This window comes from Chiloscyllium punctatum, chromosome 44 (assembly GCF_047496795.1).
Source record: "Chiloscyllium punctatum isolate Juve2018m chromosome 44, sChiPun1.3, whole genome shotgun sequence".
NCBI lineage: Eukaryota > Metazoa > Chordata > Chondrichthyes > Orectolobiformes > Hemiscylliidae > Chiloscyllium > Chiloscyllium punctatum.
The window spans coordinates 36,077,689-36,104,432 of NC_092782.1; the positions used below are offsets into that span (position 1 = coordinate 36,077,689).

Here is a 26,744-nt window from a genome sequence, read left to right on the forward strand (position 1 = left end):
CCGTGAGCTGTTATCTGAGGATGAAGTGCGCTTTCCTCCCTCACTGTCTGAAACTTGGAATGTATTCTCTTGCATGTGTTTCTTCCCCTAACCATCCTTACAAACATAAAACTCACTGTATCACATTCTTTTCACTCATTGTTTCCGAGGACCTGAGAATTCCATAGCTCCATGAGTCTTCAAATCTATACAGTTTCAGAATGAGCTTTGGCAGATCCTAATCATTTTTCTCTTCATTCACTTCCTTTCTCTCTCCTATTCTTTAAGCCTGGTCATATCCTCCATTCATAGTCTTTTGCCTCAAACTTTTTGTATTTTAACAAAGGCTGAATTTTAAAACCAGAGAGACAAAGCGACACACAAGTCATATGACGTGTCTGATCAGATTTTATTTTAATTTTTCAGAAGACATACCAAAAGGTGGGAAAAGAAAAGGTTCTGTAATTACTAAGGGGGAGTATAAGTTTAAACTTAAAATGGCAGACTCTCAGAATATATATAAGCAACGAAGCTAATTCTTTTTCTTAAACATGGTAATAATTGAAATTGTGTCTAAAATAGTTTAATAACAAACCTTATGACAGGAGCTTCATCATTGACATCAGTGATGTAGATAGTGACAGTGCCAGTGCAGGTATTTCCTCCTGGGTCAGCTACAGAAACCACTGCATGATACTGTGTCAGCTACACAGGGACAAAATGCAATTGCATTTTCATTAATGGATGGAACCATGCTAATTGTTTCAATTCAGTAAGTATTCATATTGTGTCATTAAACCTCTGCTGACATATGGAGAAATTATCTTGGGCAGAAGACTAGATTGATCGAAACCTGAACAATTAGAACATAGAATACAGAACAGAACAGCTCAGGAATGGAACCTTCTAAATTAGTGTTATGAAATGTTATCCTAAATTAACCCCATCTACTTGCATATGATCTGTAATGGATTTAAAACAATATAACACTGATGAAAGTAATCCCCCTTTCTGTTTTCAGGCTGTTTTTCAGAATTAGCCCTGGTAACCGTGTAAATTATGGCTATCCAAGTGAACTGGGAGATTTTTTCCATTTAATGTACTGAATAGGTTATCATTAGTCATACCTGATCAACAGCTTCATAATCCAATGAACTTATTGTAGAAATATCACCAATTGCATTAATATCAAAAAGTGTAAGTGTACCAGACGTGGATATTGGGAGAATTGTATACTGTAAAAATAAATTTAAAAAGAACACATAAGCTGTTGTGAAAGGTGCAAGCAGGACTATTTTGAATAAATAGATAGTTATACAGTCGGTGCAAAAGATATAATGGCTTGCACTTTTGCATTAATAAATATTAAAATACACATGTTGTATACATTAGGTAGGTTGGACTGATTTCCAAGCAAAAGTTAATGAAGTTTGAAAATGTGGGTTGTAAATTAATGCTGTTTTTGCAGGTAGAGGTCACCATTCAGAATCTGCCCACATCAGGTCTGTTGGAGGTGTGCACTAGGAAAGATGAACACTCTCAATTAACTACCATGACTATGTCTAGGGCTGGGCTGCTTGCTCATTGTTTAAGTGCCCATTCACAGCTCTTCTCCACACTACCATCTGCTCCTTCACACTGCCACCTGCCCTTTCACACTGCTGTCTGCCCCTTCACACTGCCACCTGCACCCTCACACTGCCATCTGCCCCTTCACACTGCCATCTGCCCCTTCACACTGCCACCTGCCACTTCACACAGCCATCTGCCCCCTTACACTGCTACCTGTCCCTTCACACTGCCATCTGCCCCCTCACACTGCTCTCTGCCCCTTCACAGTGCCACTTTCCCCTTCACACTGCACCTGCCCCTTCACACTACTGTCTGCCCCTTCACACTGTCACCTGCCCCATCACACTGCCACTTGACCCCTCACACTGCCCTCTGCCCCTTCACACTGTCACCTGCCCACTCACACTGCCTACTACCGCTTCACACTGCTACCTGCCCATTCACACTGCCACCTGCCCCCTTCACACTGCCATCTGCCCCCTCACACTACCATCTGCCACTTCACACTGCTACCTACCCTCTCACACTGCCATGTGCCCCTTCACAATGCCACCTGCCCCTTCAAACAACCACCAGCCCCTTCACACTGCCACCTGTCCCTTCAAACATCCACCTGCCACTTCACACTGTTGCCTTCCCCCTTCACCCTGCCATTTGCCCCTTCACACAACCGCCTGCCCCTTCCCAGAGCCACCTGCCCGCACACACTGCTACCTGCCCCTTCACACTGCCATCTGCCCATTCCTTCTGCCACCTACCCGTTCACACTGCTGCCTGCCCCTTCACACTGCCATCTGCCCCTTTCCCTGCCACCTGCCCCTTCACACTGCTGACGGCACCTACAAACTGCCACCTGCCCCTCACACTGCCACCTACCCGTCACATTGCCGCCTGCCCTTTCACACTGCCAACTGCCCCCTCACGCTGCCACCTGCCCCTTCATACTGCCACCTGCCCCTTCACACTGTCGCCTGTCCCCCTCACACTTCCACTTGCCCCTTCAAACAACCACCAGCCCCACACACTGCTACCTGTCCCCTTCACACTGCCACCCGCCTCTTCAAACAACCACCAGCCACTTCACACTGACATCTCCCTCCTCACACTGCTGTCTTGCCCTTCACACTGCCATCTGCCCCTTCACACTGCTGCCTGCCCCTTTGCACTGCCACCTGCCCCCTCACATTGCCACCTGCCCCTTCACAGTGACACCTGCCCCTTCACAGTGACACCTGCCCCTTCACAGTGACACCTGCCCCTTCACACTGCTGCCTGTCCCTTCACACTGCTGCCTGCCCCCTCACACTGCCACCTGCCCCCTTATTCTGCCATCTGCCCCTTCAAACAGCCAATTGCCCCTTCACACTGTTACCTGCACCCTCAAAGTGTCACCTGCCCCCGTCATACTGCTGCCTGCCCCCTCACACTGCCACCTGCCACTTCACACAGCCACGTGCCCCCTTCACACTGCCACCTGCCCCTTCACACTGCCACCTGCCCCTCACACTGCCACCTGCCCCTCCCCACTGCCGTCTGCCCCTTCAAACAACAACATGCCCCCCTCACACTGCTGCCTGCCCCCTTCACACTGCCATCTGCCCCTTCACACTGCCATCTTCCCCTTTACACTGCCACCTGCCCCCCTCACACTGCTGCCTGCCCCCTTCACACTGCCACCTGCCCCTTCAAACAAACACCAGCCCCTTCACACTCCATCTGCCCATTCACCCCGCCAACTGCCCCATCACAATGCCACCTGCCCCCTCATACTGCCACCTGCCCCTTCACACTCCCACCTACCTGTCACACAGCCGCCTGCCCCTTCACACTGCCAACTGTCCCATTACACTGCCACCTACCACTTCACACAGACACCTGTCTACCTCACACTGCCACCTACCCCTTCAAACAAACACCTGCCCCTTCACACTGCCACTTGCCCTTCAAACAACCACCAGCCCCTTCACACTGCCACCTGCCCCTTCAAACAACTAACAGCCACTTCACACTGTCAGCTGCCCCCTCACACTGCTGTCTTGCCGCTTCACTCTGCCACCAGCCCCTTCACACTGCCACCGGCCCCCTTCACACTGCTGCCTGCCCCCTTCACACTGCCACCGGCCCCCCTCACACTGCCCTCTGCCCCTTCACACTGTCACCTGCCCACTCACACTGCCTACTACCGCTTCACACTGCTACCTGCCCCCTTCACACTGCCACCTGCCCCCTTCACACTGCCACCTGCCCCCTTCACACTGCCACCTGCCCCCTTCACACTGCCACCTGCCCCCTTCACACTGCCACCTGCCCCCTCACACTGCCACCTGCCCCCTCACACTGCCACCTGCCCCCTCACACTGCCACTTGACCCCTCACACTGCCATCTGCCCCTTCACACTGCCATCTTCCCCTTCAAAAAAGCAGCAGCCCCTTCACACTGTTGCCTGCACCTTCACACTGCCACCTACCCCTTCACACTGCCATCAGCCCCTTTACACTGCCACCTGCCCCCCTCACATTGCTGCCTGCCCCCTTCACACTGCCACCTGCCCCTTCAAACAAACACCAGCCCCTTCACACTCCATCTGCCCATTCACCCCGCCAACTACCCTGTCACAATGCTACCTGCCCCCTCATACTGCCACCTGCCCTTTCACACTGCCACCTACCTGTCACACAGCCGCCTGCCCCTTCACACTGCCAACTGCCCCATTACACTGCCACCTACCACTTCACACAGACACCTGTCTACCTCACACTGCCACCTACCCCTTCAAACAAACACCTGCCCCTTCACACAGCCACCTGCCCCTTCACACTGCCACCTGCCCCTTCAAACAACCACCAGCCCCTTCACACTGCCACCTGCCCTTCAAACAACTAACAGCCACTTCACACTGTCATCTGCCCCCTCACACTGCTGGCTTGCCACTTCACTCTGCCACCAGCCTCTTCACACTGCCACCGGCCCCCTTCACACTGCTGCCTGCCCCCTTCACACTGCCACCGGACCCCCTCACACTGCTGCCTGCCCCCTTCACATTACCACCTGCCCCTTCACACTGCCATCTGCCCCTTCAAACAACCACCAGCCCCTTCACACTGCCATCTGCACCTTCACACTGCTACCTGCCACTTCACACAGCCATCTGCCCCCTCACACTGCTCTCTGCCCCTTCACAGTGCCACTTGCCCCTTCACAGTGCCACCTGCCCCTTCACACTACTTTCTGCCCCTTCACACTGTCACCTGCCCCGTCACACTGCCACTTGACCCCTCACACTGCCCTCTGCCCCTTCACACCATCACCTGCCCACTCACACTGCCTACTACCGCTTCACACTGCTACCTGCCCATTCACACTGCCATCTGCCCCCTTCACACTGCCACCTGCCCCCTTCACACTGCCATCTGCCCCCTTCACACTGCCATCTGACCCTTCATAGTGCCACTTGTCCCTTCACACTGCCAGCTGCCCCGTCACACAGCTGTCTGCCCCTTCACACTGCCACCTGCCCTGTCACACTGCTGTCTGCCCCTTCAAACAACCACCAACCACTTCACACAATCATCTGCCCCCCTCACACTGCCACCTTCCCCTTCAAACATCCACCTGCCACTTCACACTGCTGCCTTTCCCCTTCACCCTGCCATCTGCCCCTTCACACAACCGCCTGCCCCTTCCCACAGCCACCTGTACGCTCACACTGCTACCTGACCCTTCACACTCCCATCTGCCGCTTCCCTCTGCCAGCTGCACCTGCATACGGCTGCCTGCCCCTTCACACTGCCATCTGCCCCTTCCCTCTGCCACCTACCCATTCACACTGCTGCCGGCACCTTCACACTGCCAATTGCCCCCTCACACTGCCAACTGTCCCCTCACACTGCCACCTGCCCCTTCAAACAATCATCTGTCCCTCACACTGCCACCTGCCCCTTCAAACAACCACCAGCCCCTTCACACTGCCACCAGCCCCTTCCCTCTGCCACCTACCCCTTCACACTGCTACCTGCCCCTTCACACTGCTACCTGCCCCTTCACACTGCCAACTGTCCCCTCACACTGCCACCTGCCACTTCACACTGCCGCCTGTCCCCCTCACACTGCCACCTGCCCCTTCAAACAATCATCTGCCCCTCACACTGCTGCCTGCCCCTTCATACTGCCATCTGCCCCTTCAAACAACCACCAGCCCCTTCACACTGCCACCTGCCCCTTCAAACAACCACCAGCCCCTTCACACTGCCACCTGCCCCTTCAAACAACCACCAGCCACTTCACACTGACATCTGCCCCCTCACACTGCTGTCTTGCCCTTCACACTGCCATCCGCCCCTTCACACTGCTGCCTGCTCCTTCACACTGCCGCCTGCCCCTTCACACTGCCACCTGCCACTTCACACTGCCACCTGCCCCCTCACACTGCCGCCTGCCCCCTCACACTGCCGCCTGCCCCCTCACACTGCCGCCTGCCCCCTCACACTGCCGCCTGCCCCCTCACACAGCCAATTGCCCCTTCACACAGCCAATTGCCCCTTCACACTGTTACCTGCACCCTCAAAGTGCTGCCTGCCCCCTCACACTGCCACCTGCCACTTCACACTGCCACGTGCCCCCTTCACACTGCCAATTGCCCCTTCACACTATAGCCTGCCCACTTCACATTGCCACCTGCCCCCTCACACTGCCACATGTCCCTTCACTCTGCCACCAGCCCCTTCACACTGCCACCTACTCCGTCACACTGCCACCTGCCCCCTCACACTGCCACCTGCCCCTTCACACTGCCACCTGCACCTTCACACTGCCACCTGCACCTTCACACTGCCACCTGCACCTTCACACTGCCACCTGCCCCGTCACACTACCACCTGCCCCTTCACACTGCCGCCTGCCCCTTCATACAACCACCAGCCACTTCAAACGGACATCTGCCCCCTCACACTGCTGCTGCCCCTTCACAGTGCCACCTGCTACTTCACACTGCCACCTGCCCCTTCACACTGCTGCCTGCCCCTTCACATTGCCACCTGCCCCCTCACTCTGCCATCTGCCACTTCACACTGTCACTTGCGCCCTTCACACTGCTGCCTGCCCGCTTCACACTGCCACCTGCCCCCTCACACTGCCACCAGCCTCTTCACACTGTCACCTGCCCCCTCACTCTGCCATCTGCCACTTCACTCTGCCACCAGCCCCTTCACACTGTCACCTGCGCCCTTCACACTGCTGCCTGCCCCCTCACACTGCCACCTGCTCCTTCACACTGCCGCCTGCCCCTTCACACTGCCACCTGCCACTTCACACTGCCACATGCCACTTCACACTGCCACATGCCCCCCTCACACTGCCACCTGCCCCTTCAAACGACCATCTGCCCCCTCACACTGCTGCCTGCCCCCCTCACACTGCCACCTGCCACTTCAAACAACCACCAGCCCCTTCAAACTGCCAACTGCCCCTTCAAACAACAAGCTGCCAATTCAGACTGCTGCCTGCCCCCTTCACATTGCCACCTGCCCCCTCACACTGCTGCCTGCCCTTTCACACTGCTGCCTGCCCCTTCGCACTGCCACCTGCCCCCTCACACTCCCATCTGCCCCCTTACATTGCTGCCTGCCCCTTCAGAATGCCACCTTCCCCTTCACTCTGCCATCTGCTCCTTCACACTGCCACCTGCCACTTCACACTGCCGCCTGTCCCCCTCACACTGCCACCTGCCCCTTCAAACAACCACCAGCCCCTCACACTGCCACCTGCCCCTTCAAACAACCACCAGCCCCTCACACTGCCACCTGCCCCTTCAAACAACCACCAGCCCCTCACACTGCCACCTGCCCCTTCAAACAACCACCAGCCACTTCACACTGACATCTGCCCCCTCACACTGCTGTCTTGCCCTTCACACTGCCATCTGCTCCTTCACACTGCCACCTGCCCCTTCACACTGCTGCCTGCCCCCTCACACTGCCACCTGCCCCTTCACACTGCCACCTGCCCCTTCACACTGCCACCTGCCCCTTCACACTGCCGCCTGCCCCTTCACACTGCCGCCTGCCCCCTCACACTGCCGCCTGCCCCCTCACACTGCCGCCTGCCCCTTCACGCAGCCAATTGCGCCTTCACACTGTTACCTGCCCTGTCATACTGCTGCCTGCCCCCTTCACACTGCCACCTGCCCCTTCACACTGCCACCTGCCCCTTCACACTGCCACCTGCCACTCCACACTGCCGTCAGCCCCTTCAAACAACCACATGCCCCCCTCACACTGCTGCCTGCCCCCTTCACACTGCCATCTTCCCCTTCAAAAAAGCACCAGCACCTTCACACTGTTGCCTGCACCTTCACACTGCCACCTACCCCTTCACACTGCCATCAGCCCCTTTACACTGCCACCTGCCCCCCTCACACTGCTGCCTGCCCCCTTCACACTGCCACCTGCTCCTTCAAACAAACACCAGCCCCTTCACACTCCATCTGCGCATTCACCCCGCCAACTGCCCCATCACAATTCCACCTGCCCCCTCATACTGCCACCTGCCCCTTCACACTGCCACCTACCTGTCACACAGCCGCCTGCCCCTTCACACTGCCAACTGCCCCATTACACTGCCACCTACCACTTCACACAGACACCTGTCTACCTCACACTGCCACCTACCCCTTCAAACAAACACCTGCCCCTTCACACAGCCACCTGCCCCTTCACACTGCAATCTGCCCCTTCAAACAACCACCAGCCCCTTCACACTGCCATCTGCCCCCTCACACTGCTCTCTGCCCCTTCACAGTTCCACTTGCCCCTTCACACTGCCACCTGCCCCTTCACACTACTTTCTGCCCATTCACACTGTCACCTGCCCCTTCACAGTGCCACTTGTCCCTTCACACTGCCACCTGCCCCGTTCACACTGCTGTCTGTCCATTCACACTGCCACCTGCCCCCCTCACACTGCCACCTTCCCCTTCAAACATCCACCTGCCACTTCACACTGCTGCCTTTCCCCTTCACCCTGCCATCTGCCCCTTCACACAACCGCCTGCCCCTTCCCACAGCCACCTGTACGCTCACACTGCTACCTGACCCTTCACACTCCCATCTGCCGCTTCCCTCTGCCAGCTGCACCTGCACACGGCTGCCTGCCCCTTCACACTGCCATCTGCCCCTTCCCTCTGCCACCTACCCATTCACACTGCTGCCGGCACCTTCACACTGCCAATTGCCCCCTCACACTGCCAACTGTCCCCTCACACTGCCACCTGCCCCTTCAAACAATCATCTGTCCCTCACACTGCCACCTGCCCCTTCAAACAACCACCAGCCCCTTCACACTGCCACCAGCCCCTTCAAACAACCACCAGCCACTTCACACTGACATCTGCCCCCTCACACTGCTGTCTTGCCCTTCACACTGCCATCCGCCCCTTCACACTGCCACCTGCACCCTACACACTGCTGCCTGCCCCTTCACTCTGCCGCCTGCCACATCACACTGCTACCTTCCCCCCTCACATTGCCACCTGCCCCTTCAAACAGCCACCTGCCACATCACACTACTGCCTGCCCCCTTCAGACTGCCACCTGCCCCTTCAAACAAGCACCAGCCCCTTCACACTGCCATCTGCCCCTTCACACTGCCACCTGCCCCTTCACACAGCCACCTGCCTCTTCAACTGCCATCTGCCCTTCCCTCTGCCACCTGCACCTTCACACTGCCACCTGCCCTTTCACACTGCCACCTACCACTTCACACTGCCATCTGGTCATTTACACTGCCACCTGCCCCTTCACACTGCCATCTGCCTCTTCCCTTTGCCACTTGCCCCTTCACACTGCTGCCTGCACCTTCACACTGCCACCTATCCCTTCACAATGCTGCCTGCCCAGCGCACTGCCATCTGCCCGTTTACACTGCCACTTACCCCTTCACACTGCTGCCTTACCCTTCACACTGCCATCTGCCCCTTCAAACTGCCATCTGCCCCTTCCCTCTGCCAGCTGCCCCTTTACACTGCTCCCTGCACCTTCAAAATGCCACCGGCCCTTCACACTGCCACCTACCCCTTCACATTGCCACCAGCCCGTTCACATTGCCATTTGCCCCTTCCATCTGCCACTTGCCCCTTCACACTGCTGCCTGCACCTTCACACTGCTGCCTGCCCCTTACCTCTGTCACTTGCCCCTTCACACTGCCGTCTGCCCCTTTACACTGCCACTGGCTCCTTCACACTGCCACCTGCCCCTTCACACTGCTGCCTGCCCCTTCACACTGCCACCTGCCCCCTCACACTGCCACATGTCCCTTCACTCTGCCACCAGCACCTTCACACTGCCACCAGCACCTTCACACTGCCACCTGCACCTTCACACTGCCGCCTGCCCCGTCACACTGCCACCTGCACTTCACACTGCCAACTGCCCCGTCACACTACCACCTGCCCCTTCACACTGCCGCCTGCCCCTTCATACAACCACCAGCCACTTCAAACGGATATCTGCCCCCTCACACTGCTGCTGCCCCTTCACAGTGCCACCTGCTACTTCACACTGCCACCTGCCCCTTCACACTGCTGCCTGCCCCTTCACATTGCCACCTGCCCCCTCACTCTGCCACCTGTCCCTTCACTCTGTCACCTGCTCCTTCACACTGCCGCCTGCCCCTTCACACTGCCACCTGCCACTTCACACTGCCACATGCCACTTCACACTGCCACATGCCACTTCACACAGACACCTGCCCCCCTCACACTACCACCTGCCCCTTCAAACGACCATCTGCCCCCTCACACTGCTGCCTGCCCCCTTCACACTGCCACCTGCCACTTCAAACAACCACCAGCCCCTTCAAACTGCCAACTGCCCCTTCAAACAACCAGCTGCCAATTCAGACTGCTGCCTGCCCCCTTCACACTGCCACCTGCCCCCTCACACTGCTGCCTGCCCTTTCACACTGCTGCCTGCTCCTTCGCACTGCCACCTGCCCCCTCACACTCCCATCTGCCACCTCACACTGCTGCCTGCTCCTTCAGAATGCCACCTGCCCCTTCACTCTGCCATCTGCTCCTTCACACTGCCAAATGCCCCTTCACACTATTGCCTCCCCGCTTCAGACTGCAACTTGCCCCTACACACTGCAACCTGCCCCTTCGCACTGCCACATGCCCCTTCACACTCTGCTGCCTGCCCCTTCACAGTGCCATCTGCCTCTTCGCACTGCCATCTGCCCTCTCACACTGTCACCTGCCCCTTCGCACTGCCACCTGCCCCCTCAGAATGCCGCCTTCCCCTTCACACTGCCATCTGCCCCTTCACACTGCTGTCTGCAGCCTAACACTGCCACCTGCCCCTTCACACTGCCATCTGCCCCTTCACACTGCCACCTGCCCCTTCACACAGCCACCTGCCCCTTCACACAGCCACCTGCCCCTTCACACAGCCACCTGCCCCTTCACACTGCCACCTGCCCCTTCACACTGCCACCTGTCCCTTCACACTGCCACCAGCCCCTTCAGACTGCCACCTACCCCGTCACACTGCCGCCTGCCCCTTCACACTGCCACCTACCCCATCACACTGCCACCTGCCCCTTCACACTCCCACCTGCCCCCTTCACATTGCTGCCTGCCCTTTCGCACTGCTGCCTGCCCTTTCGCACTGCCGCCTGCCCCTTCACACTGCCATCTGCCCCTTCACACTGCCGTCTGCCCCTTCACACTGCCACCTGCCCCCCTCACACTGCCACCTGCCCCCCTCACACTGCCACCTGCCGCTTCAAACAACCACCAGCCACTTCACACTGCCACCTGCCCCTTCTCACTGCCACCTGCCCCCCTCACACTTCCACCTGCCCTGTTCACACTGCTGCCTGCCCCTTCCCACTGCTGCCTGACCTCTCACACTGCCACCTGCCCTTTCACTCTGCCATCTGATCCTTCACACTGCCACCTGCCCCCCTCACACTGCTGCTTGCGCCCTAACACTACTGCCTGCCACTTCACACAGCCATCTGCCCACCTCACACTGCCACCTACCCCCTCAGACTGCCACCTGCCCCCTGCCCCCTCACGCTGCCACCTGCCCCTTCACATTGCCACCTGCCCCTTCACACTGCCACCTGCCATCTGCCCCTTCACACTGCCACCTGCCCCTTCACACTGCCACCTGCCCCCTCACACTGCCACCTGCCCCCTCACGCTGCCACCTGCCCCTTCACACTGCCACCTGTCCCTTCACACTGCCACCTGTCCCTTCACACTGCCACCTGTCCCTTCACACTGCCACCTGTCCCTTCACACTGCCACCTGCCCCTTCACACTGCCACCTGCCCCCTGCCCCTCACGCTGCCATCTGCCCCTTCACACTGCCACCTGCCCCTTCATACTGCCACCTGCCCCACACTGCCACCTGTCCCTTCACTCTGCCACCTGTCCCTTCACTCTGCCACCAGCCCCTTCACACTGCTACCTGCCCCTTCAGACTGCCATCTGCCCCTTCACACTGCCACCTGCCCCTTCACACTGCCACCTGTCCCTTCACACTGCCACCTGTCCCTTCACACTGCCACCTGCCCCTTCACACTGCCACCTGCCCCTTCACACTGCCACCTGCACCTTCACACTGCCACCTGCCCCCCTCACACTGCTGCTTGCGCCCTAACACTACTGCCTGCCACTTCACACAGCCATCTGCCCACCTCACACTGCCACCTACCCCCTCAGACTGCCACCTGCCCCTTCACACTGCCACCTGCCCCCTGCCCCCTCACGCTGCCATCTGCCCCTTCACACTGCCACCTGCCCCTTCAAACAACCACCAGCCCCTTCACACTGCCACCTGCCCCTTCACACTGCCACCTGCCCCTTCACACTGCCACCTGCCCCTTCACACTGCCACCTGCCCCTTCACACTGCCACCTGCCCCTTCAAACAACTAACAGCCACTTCACACTGTCATCTGCCCCCTCACACTGCTGTCTTGCCGCTTCACTCTGCCACCAGCCCCTTCACACTGCCACCGGCCCCCTTCACACTGCTGCCTGCCCCCTTCACACTGCCACCGGCCCCCCTCACACTGCTGCCTGCCCCCTTCACATTACCACCTGCCCCTTCACACTGCCATCTGCCCCTTCAAACAACCACCAGCCCCTTCACACTGCCATCTGCACCTTCACACTGCCACCTGCCCCTTCAAACGACCATCTGCCCCCTCACACTGCTGCCTGCCCCCTTCACACTGCCACCTGCCACTTCAAACAACCACCAGCCCCTTCAAACTGCCAACTGCCCCTTCAAACAACCAGCTGCCAATTCAGACTGCTGCCTGCCCCCTTCACACTGCCACCTGCCCCCTCACACTGCTGCCTGCCCTTTCACACTGCTGCCTGCTCCTTCGCACTGCCACCTGCCCCCTCACACTCCCATCTGCCACCTCACACTGCTGCCTGCTCCTTCAGAATGCCACCTGCCCCTTCACTCTGCCATCTGCTCCTTCACACTGCCAAATGCCCCTTCACACTATTGCCTCCCCGCTTCAGACTGCAACTTGCCCCTACACACTGCAACCTGCCCCTTCGCACTGCCACCTGCCCCTTCACACTCTGCTGCCTGCCCCTTCACAGTGCCATCTGCCTCTTCGCACTGCCATCTGCCCTCTCACACTGTCACCTGCCCCTTCGCACTGCCACCTGCCCCCTCAGAATGCCGCCTTCCCCTTCACACTGCCATCTGCCCCTTCACACTGCTGTCTGCAGCCTAACACTGCCACCTGCCCCTTCACACTGCCATCTGCCCCTTCACACAGCCACCTGCCCCTTCACACAGCCACCTGCCCCTTCACACAGCCACCTGCCCCTTCACACAGCCACCTGCCCCTTCACACAGCCACCTGCCCCTTCACACAGCCACCTGCCCCTTCACACTGCCACCTGCCCCTTCACACTGCCACCTGCCCCTTCACACTGCCACCTGCCCCTTCACACTGCCACCTGCCCCTTCACACTGCCACCAGCCCCTTCAGACTGCCACCTACCCCGTCACACTGCCGCCTGCCCCTTCACACTGCCACCTACCCCATCACACTGCCACCTGCCCCTTCACACTCCCACCTGCCCCCTTCACATTGCTGCCTGCCCTTTCGCACTGCTGCCTGCCCCTTCACACTGCCGTCTGCCCCTTCACACTGCCGTCTGCCCCTTCACACTGCCACCTGCCCCCCTCACACTGCCACCTGCCCCCCTCACACTGCCACCTGCCGCTTCAAACAACCACCAGCCACTTCACACTGCCACCTGCCCCTTCTCACTGCCACCTGCCCCCCTCACACTTCCACCTGCCCTGTTCACACTGCTGCCTGCCCCTTCCCACTGCTGCCTGACCTCTCACACTGCCACCTGCCCTTTCACTCTGCCATCTGATCCTTCACACTGCCACCTGCCCCCCTCACACTGCTGCTTGCGCCCTAACACTACTGCCTGCCACTTCACACAGCCATCTGCCCACATCACACTGCCACCTACCCCCTCAGACTGCCACCTGCCCCCTGCCCCCTCACGCTGCCACCTGCCCCTTCATACTGCCACCTGCCCCTTCACATTGCCACCTGCCCCTTCACACTGCCACCTGCCATCTGCCCCTTCAAGCTGCCATCTGCCCCTTCACACTGCCACCTGCCCCCTCACACTGCCACCTGCCCCCTCACGCTGCCACCTGCCCCTTCACACTGCCACCTGTCCCTTCACACTGCCACCTGCCCCTTCACACTGCCACCTGCCCCTTCACACTGCCACCTGCCCCCTGCCCCTCACGCTGCCATCTGCCCCTTCACACTGCCACCTGCCCCTTCATACTGCCACCTGCCCCACACTGCCACCTGTCCCTTCACTCTGCCACCTGTCCCTTCACTCTGCCACCAGCCCCTTCACACTGCTACCTGCCCCTTCAGACTGCCATCTGCCCCTTCAGACTGCCACCTGCCCCTTCACACTGCCACCTGTCCCTTCACACTGCCACCTGTCCCTTCACACTGCCACCTGCCCCTTCACACTGCCACCTGCACCTTCACACTGCCACCTGCACCTTCACACTGCCACCTGCACCTTCACACTGCCACCTGCCCCCCTCACACTGCTGCTTGCGCCCTAACACTACTGCCTGCCACTTCACACAGCCATCTGCCCACCTCACACTGCCACCTACCCCCTCAGACTGCCACCTGCCCCTTCACACTGCCACCTGCCCCCTGCCCCCTCACGCTGCCATCTGCCCCTTCACACTGCCACCTGCCCCTTCAAACAACCACCAGCCCCTTCACACTGCCACCTGCCCCTTCACACTGCCACCTGCCCCTTCACACTGCCACCTGCCCCTTCAAACACCCACCAGCCCCTTCACACTGCCACCTGCCCCTTCAAACAACTAACAGCCACTTCACACTGTCATCTGCCCCCTCACACTGCTGTCTTGCCGCTTCACTCTGCCACCAGCCCCTTCACACTGCCACCGGCCCCCTTCACACTGCTGCCTGCCCCCTTCACACTGCCACCGGCCCCCCTCACACTGCTGCCTGCCCCCTTCACATTACCACCTGCCCCTTCACACTGCCATCTGCCCCTTCAAACAACCACCAGCCCCTTCACACTGCCATCTGCACCTTCACACTGCTACCTGCCACTTCATACAGCCATCTGCCTCCTCACACTGCTCTCTGCCCCTTCACAGTTCCACTTGCCCCTTCACACTGCCACCTGCCCCTTCACACTACTTTCTGCCCCTTCACACTGTCACCTGCCCCGTCACACAGCTATCTGCCCCTTCACACTGCCACTTGACCCCTCACACTGCCCTCTGCCCCTTCACACTGTCACCTGCCCACTCACACTGCCTACTACCGCTTCACACTGCTACCTGCCCATTCACACTGCCACCTGCCCCCTCACACTGCCACCTGACCCTTCACAGTGCCACTTGACCCCTCACACTGCCGTCTGCCCCTTCACACTGCCATCTTCCCCTTCAAAAAAGCAGCAGCCCCTTCACACTGTTGCCTGCACCTTCACACTGCCACCTACCCCTTAACACTGCCATCAGCCCCTTTACACTGCCACCTGCCCCCCTCACATTGCTGCCTGCCCCCTTCACACTGCCACCTGCCCCTTCAAACAAACACCAGCCCCTTCACACTCCATCTGCCCATTCACCCCGCCAACTGCCCTGTCACAATGCCACCTGCCCCCTCATACTGCCACCTGCCCTTTCACACTGCCACCTACCTGTCACACAGCCGCCTGCCCCTTCACACTGCCAACTGCCCCATTACACTGCCACCTACCACTTCACACAGACACCTGTCTACCTCACACTGCCACCTACCCCTTCAAACAAACACCTGCCCCTTCACACAGCCACCTGCCCCTTCACACTGCCACCTGCCCCTTCAAACAACCACCAGCCCCTTCACACTGCTACCTGCCCTTCAAACAACTAGCAGCCACTTCACACTGTCACCTGCCCCCTCACACTGCCACCTGCCACTTCACACTGCCGTCTATCCCCCTCACACTGTCATCTGCCCCTTCAAACAACCACCTGCCTCCCTCAAACTGCTGCCTGCCACCTTCACACTGCCACCTGCCCCTACAAACAACCACCAGCCACTTCACACTGCCACCAGCCCCTTCACATGCCACCTGCCCCCCTCAGACTGCTGCCTGCCTCCTTCACACTGCCACCAGCTCCTTCACATGCCACCTGCTCCACTCACAATGTACCTGCACCCCTCACACTTCCACCTGCCCCTTCTCACTTCTATCTGCCCCTTCACACAACCGCCTGCCCATTCCCACAGCCACCTGCCCCTTCACACTGCTACCTGCCCTTTCACACTGCTATCTGCACCCTCACACTTCCACCTGCCCTTTCACACTGCTGTCTGCCCCTTCACACTGCCACCTGCCCCCTCACACTGCTGCCAGCCCCTTCACACTGCCACCTGCCCCCTCACACTGCTGCCAGCCCCTTCACACTGCCACATGCCCTGTTCACACTGCCACCTGCCCCTTCACACTGCCATCTGCCCCTTCACACTGCCATCTGCCCCTTTGCACTGCCACCTGCCCCTCACACTGCCACCTTCCCCTTCACACTGCCACCTTCCCCTTCACACAGCCACCTGCCCCTTCACACAGCCACCTGCCCCGCTCACACTGCTGCCTGCCCCCTCACACTCCCACCTGCCACTTCACACTGCCATCTATCCCCCTCAAACTGCCACCTCCCCCTTCAAACAACCACTTGCCTCCCTCACACAGCCACCTGCCCCTTCACACTGCCACCAGTCCCTTTAAACAACCACCAGCCACTTCACACTGCCACCTGCCCCCCTCACACTGCCACCTGCCGCTTCAAACATCCACCTGCCACTTCACACTGCTGCCTGCCCCTTCTCACTTCCATCTGCCCCTTCACACAACGGTCTCCCCCTTCCCACAGCCACCTGCCTGCTAATACTGCCACCTGCCCTTTCACGCTGCCATCTGCCCCTTCACACTGCCACCTGCCCGTTCACACTGCCATCTGCTCCTTCCCTCTGCCACCTGCACCTTCACACTGCTGCTGGCACCTTCACACTGCCACCTGCCCCTTCACACTGCCACCTGCCCCTTCACACTGCCACCTGCCCCTTCACACTGCCACCTGCCCCTTCACACTGCAATCTGCCCCTTCACACTGCAATCTGCCCCTTCACACTGCAATCTGCCCCTTCACACTGCAATCTGCCCCTTCACACTGCTGTCTGCCCCTTCACACTGCTGTCTGCGCCCTCACACTGCCGCCTGCCCCTACACACTGCCACCTGCTCCCTCACACTGCCATCTGCCCAGTTCGCACTGCCACCTGCCCCTCACACTGCCATCTGCCCTATCACGCTGCCATCTTCCCCTTCACACTGCCACCTGCGCCCTCACACTGCCACCCATCCCTTCACATGCCACCTGCTCCCCTCACACTGCTGCCTGCCGCCTTCACACTGCCACCTGCCCCTTTACACTGCCACCTGTCCCTTCAAACAAACACCAGCCATTTCACACAACCATCTGCCCCCCTCACACTGCCATCTGCCCCTTAAAACATCCACCTGCCACTTCACACTGCTGCCTGCCCCCTTCATACTGCCACCTGCCCCTTCACACTGCCACCTGCCCCTCACACTGCCATCTGCCCCATCACACTGCCAACTGTCCCTTCAAACAAACACCAGCCACTTCACACAACCATCTGTCATCCTCACACTACCATCTGCCCCTTAAAACATCCACCTGCCACTTCACAATGCAATCTGCCCCTTTATACTATCACCTGCCCCTTCACACTGCCACCTGCCCCTTCACACTGCCATCTGCCGCTTCACACTGCTGTCTGCCCCCTACACACTGCCACCTGCCCCTTCACACTGCCACCTGCCCCCCTCACACTGCCACCTGCCCATTTCACACTGCCACCTGCCCGGTTCACACTGCCACCTGCCCGGTTCACACTGCCGCCTGCCCCTTCCCACTGCTGCCTGCCCCTTCCCCCTGCTGCCTGACCTCTCACACTGCCATCTGCCCTTTCACATTGCCATCTGCCCCTTTGCACTGACATCTGCACCCTCACACAGCCACCTGGCCCCTCACACTGCCATTTGCCCCTTCACATGCCACCTGCTCCCCTCACACTGCTGCCTGCCCCTTCACACAGCCACCTGCCCTGCTCACACTGCTGCCTGCCCCCTCACACTGCCACCTGCCACTTCACACTGCCGTCTATCCTCCTCAAACTGCCACCTGCCCCTTCAAACAACCACCAGCCCCTACACACTGCCACCTGCCCCTTCAAACAACCACCAGCCACTTCACACAGCCAACTGCCCCCCTCACACTGCCACCTGCCACTTCACACTGCTGCCTGCCCCCTTCACACTGCCATCTGCCCCCTCCCACTGCCACCTGCCCTTTCTCACTTCCATCTTCCCCCTCACACAACCGCCTGCCCCTTCCCACAGCCACCTGCCCGCTCACACTGCTAATTGCCCCTTCACACTGCCATCTGCTGCTTCCCACTACAGGCTGCTCCTGCACACTGCTGCCTGCCCCTTCACACAGCCATCTGCCCTTCCCTCTGCCCCCTCCCCTTCACACTGCCATCTGCCCCTTCCCTCTTCCACCTGCCCCTTCACACTGCTGCTGGCACCTTCACATTGCCACCTGCCCCTTCACACTGCCACCTGCCCCTTCACACTGCCATCTGCCACTTCCCTCTGCCACCTGCCACTTCCCTCTGCCACCTGCCCCTTCACACTGTTGCCTGCACCTTCACACTGCCACCTGCCCCCTCACACTGCTGCCTTCCCTTTCACACTGTCACCTGCCCCTTCACACTGCCATCTGCCCCTTCACACTGCCACCTGCCCCCTCTGACTGCCGGTTGCCTCTGTGTACAGCACTGGATAAAACGCTTTGTGCTACCAATGTGCAATGCATCCCGTTTTCCTTTCTTAATAGCAACCGTCCCTATCAAAATGAAACCATAATGAATTTTGCTGCTGGAATTTAATCCATAATAAATGGAACACCAGTACAGGGACAGGGTTCCAAGGTCACATACAGCACTGGAGCCATTCCTAACATGATGAACAAGACACAAGATGTAATGATACCTAACACAGCTCTGAAAGACCATTTTCAGATGTGCAAAAGCTGGTGGGCAGGGAGACAAATCCAGGAAGCTTGACACAAGGGGATAGCAGCAGTATAACAAGCCCAAAGACCTGGTCAAGTTCAGTGAGTGTGTCTTCTTATGATGCATCCTCTTGACGGTACTACAACATCTCTTACTGCTCTTTACGCTATATCTCAACCACTGACAGGCATTTAGGACTTAGCGACATGCAACCAGACATTTCACCTCACCCCTCACACCAGCCTGCCACTTCTGTGTTCCTGCTTTCAGTTAGCCAAGAATGACCACAAGCTCAGTGCAGAAAGCACAAAGGAGAAAATTCAGCATCTGTGAGTCAACCCCATCACATGATCTGATATTCTCTGTCACAAGTTCAAAGACTGAGTCTGTGTTTCTCCCTTAGACAACATTCTGGAGTTGAGATCAATGCGTGTCAAGTCAAACTGGTGAACTGCAGCCAGGCGACAGGTAAAGATTGATTCAGTTGCCAGCTCACAGGAGGATGAAGTTGTTCAGGAGTTCTTGATACCAGGGACAGGATACCAGGCAGCACTGGTAAAGCATGTACAATACGATCCTGGGTGCATTGACTGACCTGGCAGAAAGCCCCCTGTCATTGCCAAGGAGCTTGGAGGAGTCTGGTTCCAACTTACAGAAGGAATAATCCAGCACTTGCCCGCATCACCACTTCTGCTCCATCTCCCTGATGTGTTGTAGGCAGCAGGGAACTGTCTTTCGGCCCCCAGGTCCATTGTAATCATCGTGTACACAGGTCACCAAAGCATCTGCTCTCCTAAGCAGGCTTCAGCTATACTAACTCAAGACCGCACACCTTCAAAGGCATATCAGAATATTAGCAGATGGTTTATAATGTAAAAGCACCTAAATCTAATCTACCCTTCCACTTGTGTGCCTGGCTTTTTAAAGATTTGGGTTTAGGGACAACTTACAGCTTAAAGCTTGTTGTTTGTGGATGGTTGATTAAATGATTTATCTCAATACATCAAATTCAATTCTGACATTGTATCAGCTGCTGGGCAGTGTGACTTCAGGACCTTCCACACAGACTGTGTATCCCTACACAGACTGCCTTTGCAGTTTCACCAGGTGATGAGGTGTCTCGACAGGTCATGCTAGAAGCAACTGACAGTTTAGTAGAGAATTTTGAAGGTGGTCCACTCTAAGCAGGGTGAGGGAGAATTGATGATGATAAGTGATCCTGGGGTAAAGAGGGCAGTATAGGCTAGATGATCTCTGCTGTGTTATATCCCATGGTCAAGAGACATGTGGATAACATCACCACTGTATGTGCCTGAAGGCATAAACATCTCATATTCCATCTTACCTAACACCACTTGAAGCATGACACCCTACTGGAAGCATGCTTCTCTATCATAACCTAAGAGTTTAATATTAGCTCAGACACATATATACCTGCAGAATGTACTGTTAAAATGTAAACAATAGTTTGATGTAATAAGTATCTGTCAGATTCTTCTACACCACAATATGCGTGCCTAGTTTCTTCATTATAGGAGATTGCACAACAATTCCACATCAGGAAAATTACCCTAGTGGAAGCAAACGCACAGCACTGAGAGCAATGATGGAAAGTCCCTGTTGGTGGGGGAGCTCCTACATCTCCAGGCAATGTGAAAGTAGAACATATTCATGAAACTTTTCTTTCACAGCGGAATACTTGATGCAAGCAAAGCCTGTGTTCTAATATTTATAACGGATTTTAATGAAATCACGACAAATAAAACTCTCTTCCTGAAAAAATGAAAGAAGAGGAACTCTTGGACTTTTTTTAAGGCAGTGATGGATTGCCCCTTGTTAAACAAGGGGTAAAAATGTATCGGGGTTGGTGTGATACAGATTTCAAGTTTCAATCCAAACAGCCATCAACATATTAAATAATGGAGCAGGCTCGAGGAACTAAGGGGGTTAGTCCTTCTTTGTATGTTCAAAAAGAAAACTCACATTTAACACAGCACTTTCAGGGTCTGATGCAGAGAATGTATAAACAAAATCTCCAGATTTAATGGTCTCCGAGATAGTCACGTTAGGTCCTGTATAAACAGTAGATAGCATTGGTCAGTACTATTTATAACTAAAATTATAACAATTTTATAACTGATTGTATTTTATTCATTTATCTCTTGTCTAAAATCAGCACCATGTTCTCAATGCAGTCACTCAATGTTTGATTTCTGATTACCTGACACTGTGTACAGGTATCATATCCGGGTGTACTGCTATCTCAATTGAACTATCAATAATAACATTAAAAGAATATTTCAACAATTTGTATCAAATAAATTACACCAGAAATGTAATTTTAGATGTTAGCACACCACAATGGAAAGATCTACCTTCACTCTAAATTGATAATTGGTGAATGAGGAGTAACATTAAATGAAAAGAATTTGTTCTGAGATAAGAATTTATTTCTTTGCAATCGCTATCCAATTTAGGACAAGGCTAATAATTGAAATATTTCACCTGTGCCTGCTGTAAATACAGTGTCACATATCGGACTTTCGTCGACTGGAATCAATGAAACATTCAGGTTGCATATTGCTTGGTTACCTCCCAGGTCTGTAACTACCACATATAATGTATAGAATGTAGTAGCAGACCCACTGTCATAGTCCAGTGTGAACGAATTGCTAATTATTGCAGTGTTTCCAGCTGAAAGACAAAAGAGTCATCTGTTTAAATGAAATGTGGCTGAGGCAAAAAATATTTTCACACTGGACATTATCATTTAATAGTTTGAAACAGCTAATAGATCTAATCAATGAGCAGTAAAGAGCAATAGACAGATAGTGTGGGAGGAATAAAGTGTATGGAAATATCATTTTTTAAAAAGTACCCATTTTAGCTATTAAAATTACATTGGTTAATTCTTTACATATGAACAGATGAGTTTAATAAAGATAAAATATCGATTAATTTCTTTCAGTTCTGTATATACTGACCCAAGTTGAAAAAGAGCAATGGATAAGTCAATAGAAACAGCAAAAGTAATGTCTTATATAACATCCTCAAACACTATCTTTGGTATGACATTAGTAAAGTTAGTGTTATGCAACAAGTTTTTCACATCTGTTTTAAACATTAACTGCAATATATTTTTAGCGAGACCAACACTTCGCAATAAACCATTCAACCATTTACTATTTTCATCTCAAACACGAAAATGAAATGCATTGCTCTGTTATTAGGATATATTAAACTCTCTCATGAAGACAAACACATCAGAGTTCTATAGCTTGAGCTTCCACATTTTACATCAATATTGCCTAGATATGTTTTTTTCTATGCAGTCTCCCATTAATGTCGGTGTTGTGCAGCATGTAACATATTAATCTGGATTACACTCCATCACAAAGTAATGAAAAATGAACAGAAACCAACATATCAAATGGCAAAGTAGAGGCAAACAAATAATCACAAGACATTAATAACATATATTGCAATACAGAAAAGTACCAGAAACCAAAATAAAGCAGAAAAATAACAAAGACAGTTTAAAAACTAAGAAAAGCATAGTGCGGTATGACACACATCCATTGGTATACAGCATTGAGTTAACATATGAAAACACAGGAATTAAACCAGGGCACATAATGAGTTGGAATTACAGAAATTACATCTTGCTAGACAGAAAGATAAATAGTACACATACAAATACCAAAAATTAGTAAAAGAAAACATTAGAAACACAGATTCAATTATTAAAACAAACATTAGAGTACAGACTAAAACATTGTGTTCCAACTGTTATGTGGGTCCTGGTTGCCTTTTGTATTCCAGGTGTTTAAACTAATCACATTCTAGGTTGAATTGGAAAGCTTAGATCACTTTGTTAAGTTGTAAATTTCCATTCTGCTTGGCAGAAGATTTCAAAGGCTGGTGTTGGGTGACACAATAGCTGACTCTCCAGTGCAGCCATGAATGTTGTCCATTGGAAACAAATACACAGACAACTGATTCCTGACTAATTAACTCCTCACACTTAAACAACTATTTAGCAATGTATAATATCCCTCTTCCTTTAAAACATAATACTCCCTCTCACTATGACTGTTCCAGTCATTAATTTTTCTAAAACAAAGTAAATCAACAATTAACTTTTGTTTAAAAATAAATAGAACCTGTTTAGAGTGTTTTTTAGCATGTTTTCCTCTGCAGGTATTATTCATCGAATTTTTTATCGTCTTCCACCTTGGAAATTTAATATTCAAAGTTCTCAGTGAGGAATTGGCATGCTGTGCAGGTGATGTGTGTGTTGCACCTAGTGCTGCAGGAGACATACTTTCTGTTCTTAATGTTATTACCCTGGACAGTATTGTTTCCTCTGCTTTGTTGATTGTCTTCCTTGTTTTCCAGCCCATGTGTAGGACAAATGTTGATTCTATAGTTTCTTCTCATTTCCTTTTTGGTTTCTGTCTAAATAATGTCTGACCTTGGGTCGTTAGCTTCAGCAACAAAATTTGCTGAACTCCATATTTTCATGATTGAAATCTGTAACTGTGTACATTGCTGTTATAGCAGCTCAAATAGTGATTTAGCAAGTATGAAGTGCTAACTTCTTCATCCCTGTTTTCAGCGAATTGCTGCCTCAGTTTCTCCTAGTCACTTGGAAGATGCATTTTGATTGGCCTTTTAGTCTGACTTTGTTTTTCATTCAAAAGCTCTGAAGGTGTTTTCATGTTGGCCTTGAGAGGTATGAATTGGAGTGACAGTCAGACAAGGATTGGGTCTTCCTTGGCCTCAGCATTTCACAAGGGCCCCTTTGGCAATCTGGATGTGTCATTCTACAAACCCTTGTCTCCAAGGGTGTTGTGGTGATGAGATGATGAAGTCAAACCCTTTTGTTTAGTGAATTCTTTAAACTTGATGTACGTAAACTAGGTTCCATTGTCATTTTTTAATCTTCCAGGAAACTCTTGCTTGGCAAAAGGACTCATACCGTTGAGATTATCATTGTTGCTTTCAAGTCTTTCATGTTCAGGATAGTACTGTGAATAGTAGTTTGTGATTATGAGACACCATTCTTAATTAAGTGAATAAATCAACACCCCCAGTATTCCGTGGTGTGGGTTTAGTATCTATTACCTCTTTCTGACCTATGTTTCTCTCCTGGCACATATTGATTTCGACAACATAGGCAGGATCTTGTAGGGGCCTGAATAGCGTGCTATGGAGGGATTTACAGTTGAATCGGACAAGTAGTCTGACAAGGTGCGTCTCAACATTGGGAAGATCTCTATATTTATTCACAAAATGGCATGGGAGGATTCTTGCTAGGCAGCCATGACTTGCCAATTAAGAGCGATCATTTGTTGTTAAAGCCTTTTTGAGACTTTAAATTGCCTCATTAATATTCAGCTTTCTATCTTACCAAACTCACTAAACACGTTTGATGTTGAGAAAACTCGACATGGAAATCAGAATAGGGACCCGACAAATTCAGCTCACTGTTTGTTCTGAAAGGCCTCCATGTTGGACAGCAGGCGCCAATATCTCAGGGCACACACCATGGACACTAACTGCACATACTCTATGTTGAAGGACAGTGGCATCTGACATGTGCAAGCCTCGATGAACCCTCCTGGCACTTCTCCAATCTATCCTTCGGGATGCTTCTGCACTCCAAAACTAAAAGGCTAAAAAAAGACAAGGTGTGCAATGTTCAGTTAACAGTCAGTCTGGCAACCTGGCTCATGTAGATGGACGTTACAAACAAAATCAGTTGTTGCTGGAATCTTGGTAGATGCAGTTTGCTCATGAAACATATCAAGAAGTCTTTAAGAGGAAAATCAGGTTTTGGGCTGCTTTCACCACATAGGTGATTCTGAAACAGGAATTGCAAACAGATCAGCTCATTTCTTTCTTTCAATAAGTTTCCCTAACTGAAATCGAAAACCATCACTGCACTGCAAAACATTATTCAAACAGAACAGCCACTAAATTCAGACATTACTAAGTCAGGTGTTCTTCCTGAAGTAAGGTCAAACTATGAAAATGAACAATATTTTGAAACCATACGGTTATTGAAGGAATCACTTGTTTAAGAGCAAAGATCCACTGACATTTAATTGACCTCTTTATAAAAAATCCATATATCTCCACAATCCTTCAAACGTAAGTCATAACAATCATTAAATAGGTTGCCATCATATCAGAAGTGTGACAGACCTGTCTTCTTGTCAATTGCCATTTTGAGTTTGTTGAAATTCCTGTCATATGACTGTGATGATTGATACTGTACATCTTTTCTCAAAGCTCCTGCATGTTCGGTTGGGCCTTTATACATGTTGTATAAAGAAGCCATGGAAATGTCTCTGTATTTTTGCATTTTCTCAAGCTTCCACCCTCGAAATAGCCATGATTCTTTCAGGACTCAGCTTGAATCTGTCAAGTGTAAATACTATTCTGAGCTACTTGCATTTTGTCACTTTCATAATGAATTTGTCTCTGTTTGACTTGATCTCAGATTCCTACTGTAGATGTTTTCTCCAAGATCTCATGTAATTGGTTTTCATAGTCTCTTCCATCTACACCTTACACCTGTAACTTGCCTGCTGTGCAGACTGCTGCTTTACACCCCCTTCATGATGTGTCCTTTTTCTGCTGCACTTTATCCTGGATCACTTTAAGGCCAAAAGGTAGATGAAGGAAGTTGATCCATTAAAAGCACAATTACACTGCTCTTTTAACAAGGGTATGGTTGTCGTAGGTTTTTTCTCGGGAGGTCGTTACAACACAGGTTCTGGGCTTGGATGGGCTTTAGAGTCAATTTGATTATAGCTAACAGATACTGCCTCAGGAAAAAGGCTTTCAATTGTTTTTAAGAAAAGCTTGTACAATGAAAGGGGAGTGGCCAGTTCTCCCAGCTCAGCTTTTCTCTGGATCTGTCTGCCTATTCACAGAAGGCAGTCAGTCAGTGGTGAAGCGGCTGGACCCAGAGAAACAGGTCCAGGCTGATCCTCCTCTCTCACTGACATCCCTTCTTTAAGACCCTGGGTTTGATTTCACCTTTTGTACCAAGTGGTTTTATGGGGACTATTGCAAGTATTTGGAACATCATCACTAAATGGGTATAATCTGTTAGGTTTTCAGATAGGTTAAGTCTTTCTTTTCATGTTCTCTTTAGTTTGAGTTTCATTTGGTAACCTTGTCAATAAATTCTGCTTTGTGAAACACTCAGTGGTTAGACCAGCAGATTCAACCTGCAATATCAATGTTGCATCTGCTTAAAACAACCAGCAAAGTTCAGGTCTAGGCTACCTTCTTGACATGTTTTGACTGGATCCGGCATGGTCCAGAACACAAATATCATCAGTGAAAATTTGTTATCTCATGTTATTTTCCAACAGCCATTCCAAGTAACAGGCTCACTGAAAACCTTTGTCCATGCCCGTGCTGGTGAAATCACTTCGTTTCTGGAATAGGGAAAT

The 26,744-nt window shown here is 53.2% G+C and overlaps 1 long non-coding RNA gene across 1 annotated transcript; it reads right to left on the reverse strand.

Moving 5' to 3' along the window:
* Positions 1–1,174: 1,174 nt before the first annotated feature.
* On the reverse strand, positions 1,175–21,851 carry LOC140466642 (uncharacterized). Its single transcript, XR_011955242.1, has 3 exons — positions 21,778–21,851; positions 21,256–21,344; positions 1,175–1,214 (listed from the first exon to the last, which is right to left on the reverse strand). It is a non-coding gene; the product is annotated as an uncharacterized lncRNA (long non-coding RNA).
* Positions 21,852–26,744: the final 4,893 nt, after the last annotated feature.